Genomic DNA, 18,399 nt, shown 5'->3' on the forward strand with positions numbered 1-18,399 from the left:
ATGTTTTTAACAAGATTTTAAGGTCTGTAAGCCAGCATTTTCAATCAGTCTCACCCCAACTGCAGACAGGAATCAGCTCGGAAGCTCCCCGACCCACTGAAACACTGAGGAAAACCAGCAAACTGATAGAAAAACACTGGAGCAGGTAGGAAAGCGGCATGACTCAGCTGAAGGGAGCCAGTCACTAGTCAGATTGTAAGCAAAACAGCAGACAAAAAACTGAATCTACATATAAAGGTCAAGTTTACAGTATCAATAAATTCATACAAATTAGATGTTGCCTAACAAAAGACGTTAAGCAGGTTTCTGAGCTGCATGCAGCATGCTGATTAAAGCGATTCCATATCAAATGTTATCTGAAATACCAGATCTCAACAGGTTTGTGGGTGAAGACTTGCTCAGACTTGGGGCTTCCGGGACTAAACCAAAGGTTCCAAAGCCTCACTGGAACCAAGTTCACCAGCAACAAAATTTGCAGCTGTCACCCAGACTGAAGGGCAGTCACAGGACCGGAGCCAAGACAAATGAGCTCCACAAAACAAAACGCATTTTCATGTCATTTTGCCCATGTTTGTGTGACCTACTGTTGCTCACACCCAGCCCTGCAATCAACTTCCCAGGGAAGTTGAAATCAAAGCAGCTGGTCCTTCACACAATCAGTCACATCAACACCACCAAGAAGCACAAGAAGAGGAATACCAGGACAAGGTGCTGCTCGACTGTGCCGTGCAATTAGTTACACGTGTGGCTGCATCAGGCACCGCTTCAGAAAACAGCTTTATTCCTAAAATGATTTAATCATCACACGCTTCCCAGTTCATTTTTTTGGCGCTGGTCTTGCACTCAATGGTAGTGTCTTATCTCAAGCAGCCACCAAATTAATTTCAGTGGTCTCAGTACGAGCAGGGACATTGTTAGGCAAAGCAGGTCTGCTCGGGGATAGGCAGGGGAGGATTTATGAGATGACGGCTGCGCACTCACACGAGCGAATCAATTGCTTTGCTTCACAATTTCCACATCTGCAGAAGCAGTCTTTAAACAAGTCAGTGTATTTTTAAGCTCTGACAGTTAAAATCCTCAACTGACATCACCTGAAGCTGGAGCACAGCTGCCTTATTCCTCTGGCACACCAGTGAGCCAAAGTAAGCAGGAGCCTCAGTTTATAGGCTTACAGCACACCTTGAGATAATGAAAGTGGTGGTGGGATTTGCCCCTGTAGCAGAGTTAGGCCTCTCCTCACGTGTTTTTTAACTCAGTCTTGGGGTAAGAAACACAAAGTTTAGTACCAGTGCATCCCAGCCAGGCTGCCCAGCAGAGGGAGCAGGCAGGAGTCCTGGCCCAAACACCACTCACCAGCATCCAGAAGGGCTGGTAGGCAAAGAGCACCGGGCAGACCTGGCGTCCCACCAAACCTCAGCGCTTGCACTAGGATGGAAAGATAACCAAAACTGCACAAGGGATGGCAAAAAAATTAAAAACTCGCTCCCAGCTGCTTTCTGTGGTGTATTAGAGCTTGTCAAGGCGGGAGCAGCCCCCCAGCCTGCTCGCACTTCACCTTGCATGCACAAGCACGGCTGTTTACAAGTGCTCGGGGCAGCTTAAGGGTGTAAATCGCATTAATCCAAGGGACAAAGCTACTGTGCTCATCCTTGGGTGAGTTACTAATCCCTCACCCAGAGAGCTCTTCCCATCTTACTTCCTGCCCCTCAGAGGAGAAGAAAAAAAAAACAAAACAAAAACAAAACAAACAAAACAAAACAAAACAAAAAAAAAACAACAAAAAAAAACTTTTTAACATGAAGCAGGCAGGTAACCCAGTCTTGGTATCTCTATCTGTGAGTCCAGCTTTAAATAACCAAATAGTTTTGAGCAACAGTCATGTGTTTCTACGGCTGCTTCGCAAGCCAGTGGATTTTTCTGGGATGCAGACCCAGCCAGTTGGAGGCTTCCCTCCTGTTTTGGAGAAGGGATTAAAGGAAAATGTTTATTTCTTTTTAATGGAGTAGTGCTCTGTTATCAAGCCTTCCCCACAAGACAGGCTTTAAAAAAGCAGGGTTTGGTTTCGACGCATTTGAATCACACAAGCTGCACTCGCTGCCTATTTTAGCTTGCTGGAACAAAAGCATGCTGGTTGTAATTAGGGTATATAATATCAAGTTTAAGAGAAAAGCGTTAAGAAGCCATGCCGTGAAACGTTCACTGCTACTCGAGCTGAGAATTTTTGGAATATAGAGACACGAAGGAGTGGGCCGTTGCCCTCAGCAACCACTATTACAAAAGCACTTTTCCTCCTTAAAGAAGTTACATGCAGACAGTACATCACATAAATCACAACTGTCAAAACACCGGAGTTGTGGGAGAGGAGCAGAAAAGCCAAGCGGCTCCGCGCAGCACGGCTTTAAGCACCACCGCAACAAGGGTTACCTGCTTCCTTCAAAGAAAACGCCGGGCCACGAACAACAAAACCCCAGAGGATAAAAGTTTACACGCTCCCAGTCACCTCAGTGACCAGTGGCTGTGGAGTGACAGCCCTGGTGTTTGGGTTAGTAAATTGTATTTCTGGTGCATGTGTGAAAGATACAACTCACTGAGTAAACACCCCTTCAGAGCTGACAGTTTTACAGCCGCAGGCTCAGAGCAGCTACTCCTTCTCCGAAACCCCCTAGCACACAGATGCAGCAAATCATTTGGGGAAAGCAGTAAAAAAAAAAAAAAAAAAAAAAAAAAAAAGTTACATAAAGCCATCACATTTACCCATTCTCCAATCCTTTAAAAAGTTACGAGGCAGAGGCAAAATAAACATTGCCTGTTTTCTGCCCAGCAGTTGAAAGCTGTGTGTCACGTCTGAAAAACATTTTCCTTTTGGTTTAAAAACATCAATATTGAAAACATGCAATAGTTGACTGGAAAGTTCTTTCATTAGAAGTCAGTGACTGTGTAATTATTATTTTTTTTCTGGCAAAGAAACAGACAAAGCAGGCAAAAATAATTTAAAATTCAAGAATCAGATAGCTTCAAGGATAGAAGTGCCTTAATACAAAAAAATAAAAGGAAAAAAAAAAAAAAAAAAAAAAACAAACCACCAAGAACAGGGTTAAAATGTCACGATGCTTTACAGCCGGAGTCCTCAGGCATCACACACCACCTCTTGCTTTAGGGGCTGACTTTTAACCACTCTAATCACGGAGAAAGTGGCTTTACGGATTAAAAGCAAGCACTGAGATTATCAATTTTAAAACGGTTAAGAGGCCAGAAGCGACCCCAAGTCCATCCCCTGCCGCCTCGCCGCGGCGGCTTCAAACAGAGCGGCATTTTAATGACAAATATAGCAGAGTCAGGGCGACTTTCCCTGTGAAATAAAGCCGTAAATCAACAGCAGACTGGAGGCTGAGGAGTGAAACTGCGCTCTGAAGATTTTTTTTTTTTTTTTTTTTTTTTTTCCCCCCAACTCACCAAAGCGCTCTCCACATCGGCGCCGTTTTAGTCTCTCCTCCCGCTCAGTCTCACAGACCGAGGGCGCGCACACACACCAAAAAAAAAAAAAAAAAAAAAAAAAAAACAAAAAACCCGAAGTCAGCTGGTTTGAATAAACCCTGCGCCTGAGCCCCGGCTTCAAACCTGCGGTGCTGCCCTGCCTCCGGCTCCACGGGGCGGGATGGGGGGGTCGGGCTCCCCGCCCACCGCCGGGCAGGGACCCCCCCTCAGGTGCCGCCCCACCGGGGGTGCCAAGAGCCGCCGCCACCTGCGTGTCCGTGTGTCGTCGTCCGTCCCTCCGTCCGTCCCTCCGTCCCGTCCGTCCCCCCCCCCCCCCCCCCCCCCCCCCCCCCGCCATTCCGCCCTCACGGCGCCCACGCGCCCCCTCACAGCGGCGGGAAGCGGCCGCGTTACCTCTCGGCGGCAGCCGCCGCGCCCCCTCCCCGGTGCCGGTGCCGCTCGGCGGCGGCCCCCCAGGACATTCCAGGCTGGGGCGGACGGGACCCGCCATCCAACGGCGCCGCTGAGCTCCCCCCCCCCCCCCCCCGTCCCACACATACACACACATACACGCGCGCACAAGCACACGCACACACACACCCACCCACCCACCCCCCCCCCGCGGCGCCCCGGGTGGGAGGTGCCGCCACCGCCCACTCCCCGCCCCGCGGAGCGTACCAACGGTGGGGCGGAGGGGAGGGCGGGGAGGGAAGCGGAGCGCTGCGGGCGGCCCCGGCGCTGCGGGCCCTTTAAGGGGAGAAAGGGCGGGGAGGGGAGGGAAGGGGGAGGGGAAGGGGAATGGGAATGGGGGGGGGCGGGGAGGGGAAGGTGCACGTGCGCGCGCCGCCGTGGGGCTCAGCACCCCGCGAGGAGGGTGCTGGCACCCACCGTGCACCCCGGCACCCGCTGTGCGCCCTTGTAATCACCATGCGGCATTGCAGTCGCTGTGTGCCCTTGCACCCACCGCCTGCCCTTGCACCCACCACGTGCCCTTGCACCCACCGTGTGCCCTTGCACCCACCGCCTGCCCTTGCACCCACCGCGTGCCCTTCCAGCCGCTGTGCACCCAGGCACACACTGTGCACCCTCACAGCTGCCGCACGCCCTTGCACCCACTGTGCACGCTTGCAATCACCACACACCCACCATGAACGTTTCCACCCACCCTGCACCCTTGCAATCGCTGTGTGCCCTTGCACCCACCACACGCCCTTGTAATCACCATGCAGCACTGCAGTTGCTGTGTGCCCTTGCACCCACCTGCCCTTGCACCCCCCGCCTGCCCTTGCACCCACCACCTGCCTTTGCACCCACCGTGCACTCTTGCAATCGCCATGCGCCCTTGCACCCACCGTGCGCCCTTCCAGCCGCTGTGCACCCAGGCACACACTATGCACCCTCACAGCTGCCGCACGCCCTTGCACCCACTGTGCACGCTTGCAATCACCACGCACCCACCATGAACGTTTCCACCCACCCTGCACCCTTGCAATTGCTGTGTGCCCTTGCACCCACCACACGCCCTTGTAATCACCATGCAGCATTGCAGTCGCTGTGTGCCCTTGCACCCACCGCCTGCCCTTGCACCCACCGCGTGCCCTTGCACCCACTGCGTGCCCTTGCACCCACCGCCTGCCCTTGCACCCACCGCCTGCCTTTGCACCCACCGTGCACTCTTGCAATCGCCATGCGCTATTGCAATCGCCATGCGCCCTTGCACCCACCGTGCGCCCTTCCAGCCGCTGTGCACCCAGGCACACACTGTGCACCCTCACAGCTGCCGCACGCCCTTGCACCCACTGTGCACCCGCTGGGCACGCTTGCAATCACCATGCACCCTTGCACCCACCGTGAACGTTTCCACCCACCCTGCACCCTTGCAATTGCTGTGTGCCCTTGCACCCACCACACGCCCTTGTAATCACCATGCAGCATTGCAGTCGCTGTGTGCCCTTGCACCCACCTGCCCTTGCACCCACCGCCTGCCTTTGCACCCACCGTGCACTCTTGCAATCGCCATGCGCTATTGCAATTGCCATGCGCCCTTGCACCCGCCGTGCGCCCTTCCAGCCGCTGTGCACCCAGGCACACACTGTGCACCCTCACAGCTGCCGCACGCCCTTGCACCCACTGTGCACCCGCTGGGCACGCTTGCAATCACCACGCACCCTTGCACCCACCGTGAACGTTTCCACCCACCCTGCACCCTTGCAATCGCTGTGTGCCCTTGCACCCACCACACGCCCTTGTAATCACCATGCACCACTGCAATCACTGCGTACCCTTACAGCCGCTGTGCACCCTTGCACCCACCATGTGCCCTTGCACCTGCCGTGTGTCCTTGCAATCACTGTGCACCCAGGCACCCACCATGCACCCTTACAGCTGCCATGCGCCCTTGCACCCACCATGCGCGCTTGCAATCACCATGCACCCACGCACCCACCAGGTGCCCTTGCACCCACCATGCACCCTTGCAGCCGCCACGCCCCCTTGCAGCCACCGTGCACCCTTGCAGCTATGCACAGGCAGCTCGCCCACAGCGGTGGAGAATGCGCTCATGCGCACCGCGCAAGCCTCCCTCATGCACCCATGCAAAGGTCGCTGCCATGCCCAGGCTGCTCATTTGCACCCCAAAGGGCCCACTAACAGGACCCCCTCTTGCACCAAGGAGGTTCCCCAGCCTCTTGCAACGGGGTGGAGAGCTGGAGTTGCAAAGCGGAGCTCCGGGCCTCCTGCAACCCATTGTACAGCCGGAGCGGCGCAGGAGCGGGAGAGCGGCTCCTTCTTTTTCCAGAAGGCTGGAAACGCTCCTGCACACTGCACACCTGCTCCGTGCTTCTTCTCCCACTGAGAAACCCCTGCTCGGGTGAGATGGGGCTGAAAACCAGCAAAAAAAGTGGGTTTATGGAGGCTTGGATGGTGTCCAGCTGCAAACCGCAGCGAGATCACGTTAAGCATCGGGGAAGCTCCCGTCATTTGCAGTGTAATTTAATATTAACAGCTTGCAAAATTGCCCCGCATTAGACATAATCTGCGGGATTAAAACCAGCAAACTGTCTCATTATGGCCTCATACTGCACCCAAACCCTTGGCCCTTTCCGACAGGCCCAAGGTACACCCAAAATGCCTCTTTTTTTTTTTTTTTCGGAATTTGCTAAATTTTGCTCACATCTGCACATGGTGGCTGAGGGCTGAGCTGGAAAGGGATTTATTCCAACTTGGGTTTTGCATGGAAAGACTTCAGCAGCACGTGGAGCGGGCCGGAAAGAAACACAGCTCCTATATTTAAAAATAAATGAGAAATGGGCTTTTTTTTTTTTTAAAAAAAAAAAAAAAAGGAACAAACAACAAGTTGGAACAAAGTTTCTTGCGTTTTGGACAAACCTGCAAAACCAATGGGCTCCACAGGCCTGTGTTTACCAGCCCTAATTTTATCCCTCAGGAGGTTTCCTGTAGGACGTCATTATTTCCACAAGTGTAAAAGGGAAAAAAATAAAGAAAATAAAGTATAGAAAATTCTGTGGTGGATTAGAAATCTCATAATCTGAAGAAAACGCCCCAAAACAAATCAAAAGCAAGGTTGGCTCAGTCAGCGAGTTAAATCGCTTGATTTGTGTCAGCCACCAGAAAAGCCGAGGGCTTGAGGATCTCTGTCAGTGCAGCAGCACGATGGCCAAGCCTGTTTTTTTTTGAGGTAAAAAATAATCAAAATCGAGATTATAACGATGGTCCTCCGCAGAGTGGGGATGCTGCCAAATCACGTTTCCTCCCCACGCAATTTTCGGGGTGTTTTTTTTCCCTTCTAAACCCCCTCCTCGGGTGCTATTTGCATGAGAATCCCATCTTGGGGAGGGGGAATTGCTGCTTAATTAGAGTACAGCAATCACTTTAATTAGCATGTCTCCATGCTCCCTGCTATTTTGCATAGACTCAAATGAGATGCTCATTAGGGAGCAGGCGCCTGGACAAGCTACGCCCTTTAGCGGCACGCTAACCCAATTAACCTCGCCGCAGCAAAACCGTGCTGGGGTTCTGGCCGGCCCCGCTGCAGGGCGGCTGGCTGCGATGTGCAGGGTTTCCTCCTCACAAGGTTTTTCCTCTTGCAAGGTTTCCGTCCTCTCAAGATTTCTTTCCTGGCAAGGTTTTCATCCTCGCAAAGTTTCCTCCTCGCGAGGTTTCCTTCCTCACAAGGTTTTTCCTCTTGCAAGGTTTGTCGCCTCGCAAGGTTTCCTTCCTCAGAAAATTTCCTTCCTTGCAAGGTTTTCCTCCTCGCAGGGTTTTCCTTCCTCACAAGATTTCCTTCCTCAGAAGATTTTCTTCCTTGCAAAGTTTTCCTCATTGCAAAGTTTCCTTCTTCGCAAGGTTTCCTCCTCACAAGGTTTCTTCCTCACAAGCTTTTTCCTCTTGCAAGGTTTCCTTCCTCACAAGCTTTTCCTCCTCACAAAGTTTTCCTTCCTTGCAAGGTTTTCCTCCTCACAAGGTTTTCCTTCCTCACAAGATTTCCTTCCTCAGAAGATTTTCTTCCTTGCAAAGTTTTCCTCATTGCAAAGTTTCCTTCTTCACAAGGTTTCCTTCCTCACAAGCTTTTCCTCCTCACAAGGTTTTCCTTCCTCGCAAGGTTTTCCTCCTCACAAGATTTCCTTCCTCAGAAGATTTCCTTCCTCGCAAGGTTTTCCTCATTGCAGTTTCCTTCCTCACAAGGTTTCCTCCTCACAAGGTTTCTTCCTCACAAGCTTTTTCCTCTTGCAAAATTTCCTTCCTTGCAAGGTTTCCTCCTTACAAGGTTTCTTCCTCTTGCAAGGTCTTCCGGATCTTCACAGAGTTTCCTTCCTCGCAAGGTTTTCCTCTTCGCAACATCTTCCTCGCCAGGCTTCCTCCTCACAAGGTTTCCTTCCTTGCAACATTTTCTTCCTCGCAATGTTTTCCTCCTCACAAGGCTTTCCTCCTTGCAAGGTTTCCTTCCCTGCAAAGTTTTTCCCCTTGCAAAGTTTCCTTCCTTGCAAGGCTTTCCTCCTTGCAAGGTTTCCTTCCTCACAAGGTCTCCTTCCTCGCAAGGTTTTTCCTCCTTATAAGGTTTGCTTTCTTGCAAGGTTTCCCTCCTTTCACTTGCTCGCTCACTGCTGGAATTTGGGAGCAGAAATGGGGGGGACACCCCCAAAAAGCCACTCTCCCTCCTTGGGGACCCTCAGACCCTCCTGGTGCCCCTTCCCCAAACATCCCTGGGGACCGTCGAGGACGGACATGCAGCAGACGAGGCTGTTGCTCACAGGGTGAGAGCACAGGGAGTCTCTTTTGTTTCTCTGTGCCGGCGTGATCGCAGTGAGGGTGATTTTTTTTTTTTTTTTTTTTTTTAATTTTTTAATTTTTTCTCCCGCCCTGTAATCCCATCGTCTTGTCACGGTTCCCCGGGGGAAGTGGGGCCGCTCCGAACAAAGCCCCCGGAGCATCCCCGGGCTCCCGGAGGGGGTTTTTGCAGCTGCGCCTCGGAGCGTGACCGATCGGGAATGAGCCTTCGCGGCGCGTCTAATGCCGTTTGGACAGGGAGCCTTTCATCCACCCGTGGGAGCGAGGCCCCGGCATTGAGCCGGCGGCTCCCCGCGCTCCGGCCCTCGGCGCTCCCAACCCCGCGGGAGCCGCCCGGCACCGCTCAACGTCTTTGGGGGGTGCTGAGCACGGTGGGGACCGCGGTCTTCTCCTCCCCCGCTGCGGGTTTGGGGCTGGGGGTGCGTGGCTCGGGGATGGTGTGGGGTCGCTGAAGGATGGGGATGCTCCCCGTCGCCGTGGATCTGTCACTGTCACCCCGCGCTGGGCTCCAGGGGGTTCCATGTCCTGGTCCCCCTTGCTCTGTCCTCAGCAGGTAGCTCACCCCAGTTCCCATCTCCCCATGCTCAACAGGTACCTTGTCCTGGTCCCATCAGCCCATCCTCAGAAGTTTCCTCCTCATCATCATTCCCATCACCCCATTCCCAACAGGGACCTCATCCCAGTTATCGTCATCCCGTCCCCAGCAGGTACCTTGTCCTGGTCCCATCCCCCTGTCCCCAGCAGGTCCCTCATCCCAGTCCCCATCACCTTGTCCTGGTCCCATCCCCAGCAGGTCCCTCAGCCCAGTCCCCATCACCTTGTCCTGGTCCCATCCCCAGCAGGTCCCTCAGCCCAGTCCCCATCACCTTGTCCTGGTCTCATCCCCAGCAGGTCCCTCATCCCAGTCCCCATCACCTTGTCCTGGTCCCATCCCCCTGTCCCCAGCAGGTCCCTCATCCCAGTCCCCATCACCTTGTCCTGGTCCCATCCCCAGCAGGTCCCTCAGCCCAGTCCCCATCGCCTTGTCCTGGTCCCATCCCCCTGTCCCCAGCAGGTCCCTCATCCCAGTCCCCATCACCTTGTCCTGGTCCCATCCCCCTGTCCCCAGCAGGTCCCTCATCCCAGTCCCCATCACCTTGTCCTGGTCCCATCCCCAGCAGGTCCCTCATCCCAGTCCCCATCACCTTGTCCTGGTCCCATCCCCAGCAGGTCCCTCAGCCCAGTCCCCATCACCTTGTCCTGGTCCCATCCCCAGCAGGTCCCTCAGCCCAGTCCCCATCACCTTGTCCTGGTCTCATCCCCAGCAGGTCCCTCATCCCAGTCCCCATCACCTTGTCCTGGTCCCATCCCCCTGTCCCCAGCAGGTCCCTCATCCCAGTCCCCATCACCTTGTCCTGGTCCCATCCCCAGCAGGTCCCTCATCCCAGTCCCCATCACCTTGTCCTGGTCCCATCCCCCTGTCCCCAGCAGGTCCCTCATCCCAGTCCCCATCACCTTGTCCTGGTCCCATCCCCCTGTCCCCAGCAGGTCCCTCATCCCAGTCCCCATCACCTTGTCCTGGTCCCATCCCCAGCAGGTCCCTCATCCCAGTCCCCATCACCTTGTCCTGGTCCCATCCCCAGCAGGTCCCTCATCCCAGTCCCCATCACCTGGTCCTGGTCCCATCCCCCTGTCCCCAGCAGGTCCCTCATCCCAGTCCCCATCACCTTGTCCTGGTCCCAATCCCCAGCAGGTACCTTGTCCCAGTCCCCACTGGGCAGCTCACCCTGGTCCCCATCACCCCATTCTGTCCCCAGCAGACACCTCATCTCGCCATCCCCCTCCCCTCATGGCACCAGCCCAGCACCCCGGGCTGCCCCCATCGCCCATCAACACCCGAGGATCTGCAGGGAGGGAAAGTTTGGAGGGGTCCCTTTTGGAAGGGGACAGCAGGTTCCAGCTGGGCTGCCTAGTGCCCCCCACCCTTGATGGTGGAGGTCGTGTTGGGTGGCATCAGCTACTGAATGTGCTGTGCAGCGCAGCAGGAGCTTGTAGGGGTGGGGAAACTGAGGCACGGGACAGGAGCGGGTTGGGAGCTGGTGGCAAGATGTGTGGGCGCAAAGGCTGGAGGGGTGTTTAGGCTGAAGCACGCGTGGGGACACCCATCTCCTGGGAAGAGAAGATGAAGGTGAAGAGAAGAGATGAGAAGAAGCAAGATAAGAGATGATGATGAGAAGATGAAGAGAGAAGAGACAAGGTGAGACAACAGGGGAGGAAAAGAGAAGGAGGAGAAGGACAAAGAGAGGAGAAGAAGGAGGAGGATGAGGAGAATAACAAGGAGGACAAAGAGAAGGACAAGGAGAAAGACAAAGACAAGGAGAAAGAGAAGGAGAAGAAGCAGAAGAAGGAAGAGGAGGAGGAGGAGAGGAGGAGGAAAAGAGAAGAAGGAGAGGGAGAAGAGCTCTTGGCTCCAGAGAAGACATATCTCCCCCTGAGCTTTGCCAGCCCGTCACTTCAGGATCGGACAGGTTTTTTTGTTGGTTTATTTTTCCCTGGGTGAAAAGTGGCTTTTTGACCCAAACACACGTTTTCGTAGTGAAGGTTTATTTTGGCTGAAAGCCTTTTTTTTTTTTTTTTTTTTTTTTCACTCTTATTAAAAAGAAAAATGGTAAGGCTGGTGGGAAGGGTCAGTTCTGTAAAACTTGTGTTTTTTTTTTCTTAAAAGAATAATCTATTTTGGCTTTTTTTCATCAGAAATACCTCTGCAGGAGGCTTTGGGAGTGAATCATTCCCCAAATCCCCTGTCCCATGCTGTGCCTGGTCCTGCCCAGCTTTATCATCTCCCTGCAGCAAACACCCAGAGACAACAACAAAAAGAAATAGAATTATTAGAAAATACGCTTTTTTCTTTATTTTTCATTTTTTTTTTTACAGTAGACTAGAGGACATTTTTGCCCCATTTTCCTATATTCTGGTCATTTAACCGGGCAGACCTGCTCTGGCTCTGGGTCCAAAAATTGCCCCAGTCTTTAGGAAGGAGCAAAGACTGGTCCCGTGCAGTATTTTTTGGGTTCTTCAGGGCATTTGGGTTACCTCTAAGAGGAGCCTGGACCTGCTGGGGGTGGGACAGACCTCACTGCACCCCCTTGGCAGGTTCTGGGGTGATAAGAGGTCCTCATGGTCCCTAGGACCTCCCCAGCACCCTTCTGCCCCAGGCCAGAGCTGGGCTGAGCCTTGCTGCAGGTTGTCCCCAACCCTGTGTCCCGGATGGACCTCAGGATGCCATGGCAGGCAGCTTGTCTCCTGGACGGACCTTGGAGCCATGGTGCAGGTAGCTGGTCCCCAACCTTGTCTCCTGGTGGACCTCAGGCTGATGTTGTAGATAGCTGCTCCCTGGTCGTGTCTCCGGCCCCACGATCCGGACGAACCTCTGACTGGTGTTGCACGTAGCTTATCTCCAGCCCTAGTCCAAGTCTTACCTCCCAGGTGAACCTCAGGCTGCCGTAGGTAGCTTCTCCCTGCTGTTTCCAGCCCCAGCTCCTGCGTGGACCCCCGATCAACATTGCAGCTAGCTCATCTCCAGCCCTGTCCCAAGCCCCATCTCCTGGAGCGACCCTGACCCTACACTGTAGGTAGCTTATCTCCAGCCCTGCTTCCAGCTTTATCTCCTGGTTGGACCTCAGATCCATGCTGTCTTTAGCTTGTCCCCAACACCATCTCCAGCCCAGTGTCCTGGCTAGACCTCAAACCAACGTTTTAGATTCCTTGTCTCCATCCTTATCTTCCTGATGGATCTCTGATCAATGTTGCAGGTATCTTGTCTCCATCCTTATCTTCCTGATGGATCTCTGATCAATGTTGCAGGTATCTTGTCTCCATCCTTATCTTCCTGATGGATCTCTGATCAATGTTGCAGGTATCTTGTCTCCACTGCTATCTCCCTAATGGACTTCAGAGTGATGTAGGTACCATCTCTCCACCCCTATCTCCTGAAGAACCCCAGACTGATGCTGCAGGTACCTTCTCTCCACCCCTACCCTCCTGAAGGACCTCAGACCACTGCTGCAGCCCATCACCACCTTCTCTGAGCTTCCCAAGCCCAGCCCACCATATCACCTCGCCAACAGTGCCCGTCTTCAACCCCAGCTGGACCCAGCTCGTGGTGGACACCCCTTGAGGGGCCAAGACCACGATGGAAGGAGAACTGGAGACAGGCGGAGGGGATGGAGTGCCTTCAAAATTGACACCATATGGCTGTTCCTTATCCCCGGGCCCAGTAAATAGGTCTTTTATGCTGGGCCAGTTGCCATAGGAGCAAACACGCAGGAAATATCCCAGATAACTTGAATAGTGGCGAAAACATATGTTTTGGATAAAACCTGGCAGAAAAATCACCCCGTTTAACCCCTCCAAGGCATTTTACCCGCATGGTTTTAACCCCTTTCCCTCACCTTGGTGCATGCACAGGGTGGGGAAACTAAGGCAAGGCAGCTCGCCGTCCCCTTGTCACCCGGTGGCGGGAAGTCTGATGGGTTTCTTGCAATGAAGCGCAATTGCTGGCTGGTCCCCGGCATCGTCTCACCTCCCTCCTCCACCTCCTCCTCCTCCTCTTCCTCCTCCTCCTCCCTCCTCCCCAGAGCCCCTTATCAAGACGGATGGCTGGATGCAAGGCCACGCGTTCACTCCACAAGCATTTCGCTTTGATGCGCCAAGGAATTTGCTTTGCTTTTGCCTTTTTTTTTTTTTTTTATTTCTTCTCACTCCGACCCCCCACCCCCGACTTTTTCCTTAATTTTCCAGCCTCAGCCAAACCTTTCCTTATCACATCTGGTGAGCAGCAGGCCCCAGTGCTCCCCCCTGGCCGCCCTCCAAGTGCCGAATGCGAAGCCACCAGCCAAGCTGCCGCGGCGCAGCCGGGTTTCCCAGCCCTGAGCAAACCAACAGGCTCTCGGGGGGAAACTGAGGCACGGAAAGGCTGACAACGCGCTGCGGGTGTCCCCCAGCTCCTGCAAAGCAGCTTCACCCCGTCCACCTGTGCTGCAAACATCCCTGCTCTCTGCCAACATCCCCCCCCCCTCCCCGTGCTGCGAGCATCCACGCGCGCCGCAAACGTCCCTGCGTGCTGAAAAACCTCCTGGCATCCTGCAAGCACCCCTGCTCCCTGCAAAAACGCCTGTTGCCAGGAGGAGATGTCGCTGCCGGGGCTTTCCAGCGCTGCCTGGAGGTGGAAGCAACCCCGCGGCGCAGAGTCCACCCCAAACCCTGCACCCCAGAGGGGCAGGTAGCACCCTCCCCAGCAGCCCTGCCCCTCTAAAAGCCGGAGGCAGGGACACCTAAAAGTGCAGGGCAATATTTTGGGGAGCGCCCCGGAGGGTCATGAGCAGGACTTTTGCATAGGGAGGACTGCAACTAGAGGGTACAGACGGGACCCCACCAAAGGGGTCAGGGAGAAAAAACTAGGATTAAGCAGTGAGGTGCTGTGGGGCCACGATAACTGGCAGGAGGTGGCCCAGCCGACCTGGGATTTCTCCTGGTGCCGTCGTGTAAATATTGCTGACGGGAGGAATGTGCAAGCACAGAGGAGAAATCCCCTTCCCCAGCCAGAGCATCGCCTTGCTCCTCCCTCTCAGCGGGGACCAGAAACCCTCCAAATGCTTTTTTTTTTTCCCCCTCCAACCTTCCTGCCCATTTTTTTTTTTTTTTTTTTCTCCCCTCACCTTTATTTTGGCGGGGTGCACATCCCCAGCAAGGTGCAGCATCCCCACAACCCGCCGCGTCCCTGCCGCCCGCAGCTGCTCTGCAGATGCAGAGCCTCCCTGCAATCCCAAACTCATTTTCCCTCTTCAGCTGCTGTTTTCTGTCATGTTTTTCTTTTTTCTTTTTTTTTTTTCCCTTTTGTTTTTTTAATAACCTTCCAGCGCATCTCCCCGCCTCCTCCTTCTCTACCCCCCCCCCCAAGCTCTATTATGGGTTTGTGGGGTTTAGCAAAATAAACATGGCCAAACCATAACCCTCCTAATGTGCTAAATCGTTAGAAAAGCCAGAACAGCTTCTCAGGGCGGCCGAGGGCTCGTGGCAAGGCACCAGAAGGCCCCTGAGCTTCTCAGCCCTCCAAGCAAAGCACGGCAGATGCAATCAATATAAATTTTGCCCCCCTTTTTGATACATTTTCCAGCAGTTTCTTGTCCTTGCACCTGGGTCCCTTTGCCCAAGGTGGGTGGTGGTGGGTGCTGAGCCCGAGAGATGATGCTAAATCAAGGAGGGAATGAAGCAACAAGATAAAACCCTCCAGGGCAAGGGGGAAAATTACATTTTCCCTGCCAGGCCCCCTCGCTTTCTACTTCTTCACAGCCCCATATTCCTGGCAGGGGCCAAATGACGCTCGAAAGCTGCTTAAAGGTTCAGATCCTAGCTCCTAGGGGGTATTTTTTCCCCTTCACAGGCTGGTTTCACTCTTCTCCCCCAACAATGCTCAGCTTGCTCCATGCCTGGGGTTTGCAAAGCAGCAAAGGGGGGTGGTTTGGGGGGTGTTTGTTTGGTTTTTTTTGTTTTTTTTTTTTTTTTTCAGGGCTTTTTTGGGGTCCACTCAATGGCGAGAGCAGCGCTTTCTCCCCGCCCTGCCTAAGAATGTTTCTGCTGATATTAAACCCGACCCGGAGGCATTTCAAAGGAGCCAACTTCCTCGCCAAAAAAATGACCTCAGCCTCCCTGGTTTGGAGCTTTTTTTTTTACCTTTTTAAAGCATTTTCCTCCCTCTCCTGCCTGCTGGGAGAGAGGCACCGATGGGGCCTCTCACCCGTGGCCTCGGCCTTACTGCCAGGCTGCATCTGTGGTGCCAATCCCCCAATTTTGTGGGACACTTGCAGGTTTTAACCTGCAAATTCCAGTTTTAACCTCCAAATTCCAGGTTTCCCCTGCAAAACCCCTCCCTGCCACTGACAGGAGGATCCAGAGGCCAAACCTGCTGCAAAAACCCAACTCACACCATCCTCCAGGCACTCGACCTGCAAAATTCAGGTGCCTGGTGAAATAAGAGGGGAAAAAAAAGTCCAAACAAAAAGCTGACACTGCCCGTAATGTTTTATGGAAGGAGTTTTTGCAAGAGTTCCCTTAACAGACTCCTCTGCATTTTTGCTTTTATTAACGTGGCGGCCTTCCCAAGGCCGCTGCAATGGTTTTGCAAGAGCAAAAACATCTCCTGAGCTAAATATCCAGCCCCTCCACAGTGGGAAATGATGAGGAGAAAGGAGGGAGACGCTGGTTTAGGAAGGGAAATGCTGGATTTTTGGGTGTTTTCAGATGGAATTGCTCTGGCCTTGGGTTTTTTCTTAATATTTGCTGTCCTGGGAACACCGAGCACAAGTTTGGAAAATAGAAATGCTTCTGCAAGAAGCAAACCTGTTGGACTGCCAGTCCCCAAAAGGCTGATGTTGGTGGGAAAATGCTAAACGTGCCCCTAAAAAACAGATGGGGAAATGTTTCTGCCATTTTTCTCTGCTCACAGCAGTGCCTTGCCATCCCGGAGCTGCATCTGCATCGCACGTCTGCATCTTGCACCCTTCACACGCACCATGCATCCCACTTCTGGCATGCTGCAACTGCATCTTGCTTTTGCATCCCACATCTGCATCCTGCACCTGTATCCCACGCCTGCCCCCCGGATCTTCATCCTGCAGCTCAAATCCTCCACCTGCACCCCAAACCCCACGTCTCGCACCGTGCATCCCAGCTCTCGCTCCCTGGAGCTGCACCCTGCACCCCACCTCTTGCCTCCTGAGTCCTGCATCTGCAGCCCCCATCCTGCACCCCGTGTCCTGCATCTGCACCCTTCATCCCGCATCCTCCACCTGCACCCGCCTCCTGCACTGTCCCACGCCCTGCGCCTGCACCCCAAACCCTGCATCAGCGCCCCCGTCCTGCTGCCAGCACCCCGAGGCCACTAACAAATCCTTATGGTCTGACTGGCCTCCCCAGGGACCCCCACCCCACCCCGAGTCCCTGTGCAAGCCCAGCCCAGGCTCCTTGCTGGGCCACACTGGGCTGTGAACCCTATAGATGCATCCTGGCTGTGCCTCGTCCCCATCACCCCCGCCTCCAGCCTGCGACAAAAGCTTAATTGCAACGAAAATAATTTGTGAGGCCAGATTGGCCCCATCCAGTCCTTCCATCCAGCCCGGTCCCGGTCCCCGCCGGCACTGCCTCAGAGCAGGTGGGAGACGGGAGAGCGGCGTTCCCAAACTGGCTGTGCAGCAGGGGGCTGGGGGAGGCTTCCCCACCCGCGGGGGCTCCGTTCCCCTCCCCGAATTGCCGCCCCGGCACATCTGGTGGGCAGATGTGGCCACGCGGCTGGGCTCTGCCTCCCAGATGGGGGACGAGCAGCGAAATCCCTGTATGGGATTTGAAAGCTGTAATTTTGCCTTGGAAAGCTGCATTTCCCGGCTTGTTGCGCTCAGGCCCCAGCTCCAGAGGTGCTGCAAGATCCCCCTGCACGGCCAGGCTGGTGCTGTCATGCTCTGGGGCTGGACCATCCCTTCTCCTGCACCTCCATCCCATATCTGCACCCTAAATGCTGCTTCTGCATTCCATGTCCTGCATTCTCCACCCCGCCCCATCCTATATCCCACGTGTGTCTGTACCCTAAATCCTCCATCTGCATCCTAAATTCTGCTTCTGCATCCTAAATTCTGCTTCTGCATCCCCTGTCCTGCATCTGCATCCCCTATGTCCCACACCTGCACCCTCAATTCAGCTTCTGCATCCCATGTCCTGCATCTGCATCACACATCCTCTGTCCTGCACCTGCATCCGAAATCTCGAATCTGTTCTTTCATCTCATGCTGTCTCCTGCACCCCACATCTGCATCTGCACCCAAAATCCTGCTGCTGCAGCCCCTCACCTGTGTCCTGCATCCCGGTCCTGCCCTGTATCTGGGACCCTGAATCTGCATCCTAAATCCTCCATCCTGCCCCCACCAGCCCACATCCACATCCTCAATCCTCCATCCCCCCATCCTGTATCCTAAATCTTCCACCCCACTTCTACATCCCCAATCCTGTGTCCTGCGCCCAAAATCCTGTATCCTCCACCCGGGAACCTGTGTTTGTTGCCTAAATCCTCCCTCCTGTGTCCCTCCTGCATCCCAAATCCTGCTTCTGCATCCCAAATCCTGCTTCTGCAGCCCCTCTCCGGTGTCCTGCATCTGCACCCTAAATCCTGCATCCTAAGCCCTACGGCTCACGTCTGCATCCTCCATCCACATCCTAAATCCTACAGCCCATATCTGCATCCTAAATCCTTCATCCCGTATCCTCCAGCTACATCCTAACCCCTCCACACACGGAATCCTCCATCCCACATCCCCCCCCCCCCCCCCCCCCCCCCCCGTAGCTCCGCAGCCCAAATCCCGCGCCCAGGATGCTGCGAGGAGCCCGAGGGACGGCAAAATAACCTGAGCACCATGAATTTGTGATGAGGTGGGGTGAGAAGCTGCCCCGCTCCGGCCGCCTGCGCCGGCGATAATGTTGGTTTAAGGCATTTTGCACGCTCCGGTGCCTCTCTGAGAGCGCCTTGTCCCCAGCGGGGCCGCACAATGGGCGCTTTCAGGGACCCGGCTCCGCGCAGCCCCCTTTTTACCCGGA

General features: G+C 54.4%; 1 protein-coding gene across 4 annotated transcripts in view; it reads right to left on the reverse strand.

Annotated features, from left to right (window-relative positions):
• Positions 1-4,002, reverse strand: part of CDON (cell adhesion associated, oncogene regulated) — a 55,571-nt gene extending 51,569 nt beyond the window's left edge. Inside the window, exons 1-2 of one of the 4 annotated variants that reach the window (XM_042800440.1) lie at positions 3,889-3,952; positions 3,454-3,502 (exon numbers count right to left, since the gene is read on the reverse strand). The gene's annotated coding sequence lies outside the window, so the exon portion shown is untranslated. Of the gene's footprint in view, positions 1-3,453; positions 3,762-3,888 lie in introns of those variants that run through there. The other 3 variants (XM_042800441.1, XM_042800442.1, XM_032992440.2) reach the window with 3 other exon arrangements.
• Between the last annotated feature and the right edge of the window lie 14,397 nt (positions 4,003-18,399).

Source organism: Tyto alba, unplaced genomic scaffold (assembly GCF_018691265.1).
Source record: "Tyto alba isolate M040663 unplaced genomic scaffold, T.alba_DEE_v4.0 Super-Scaffold_32, whole genome shotgun sequence".
Taxonomy (NCBI): domain Eukaryota; kingdom Metazoa; phylum Chordata; class Aves; order Strigiformes; family Tytonidae; genus Tyto; species Tyto alba.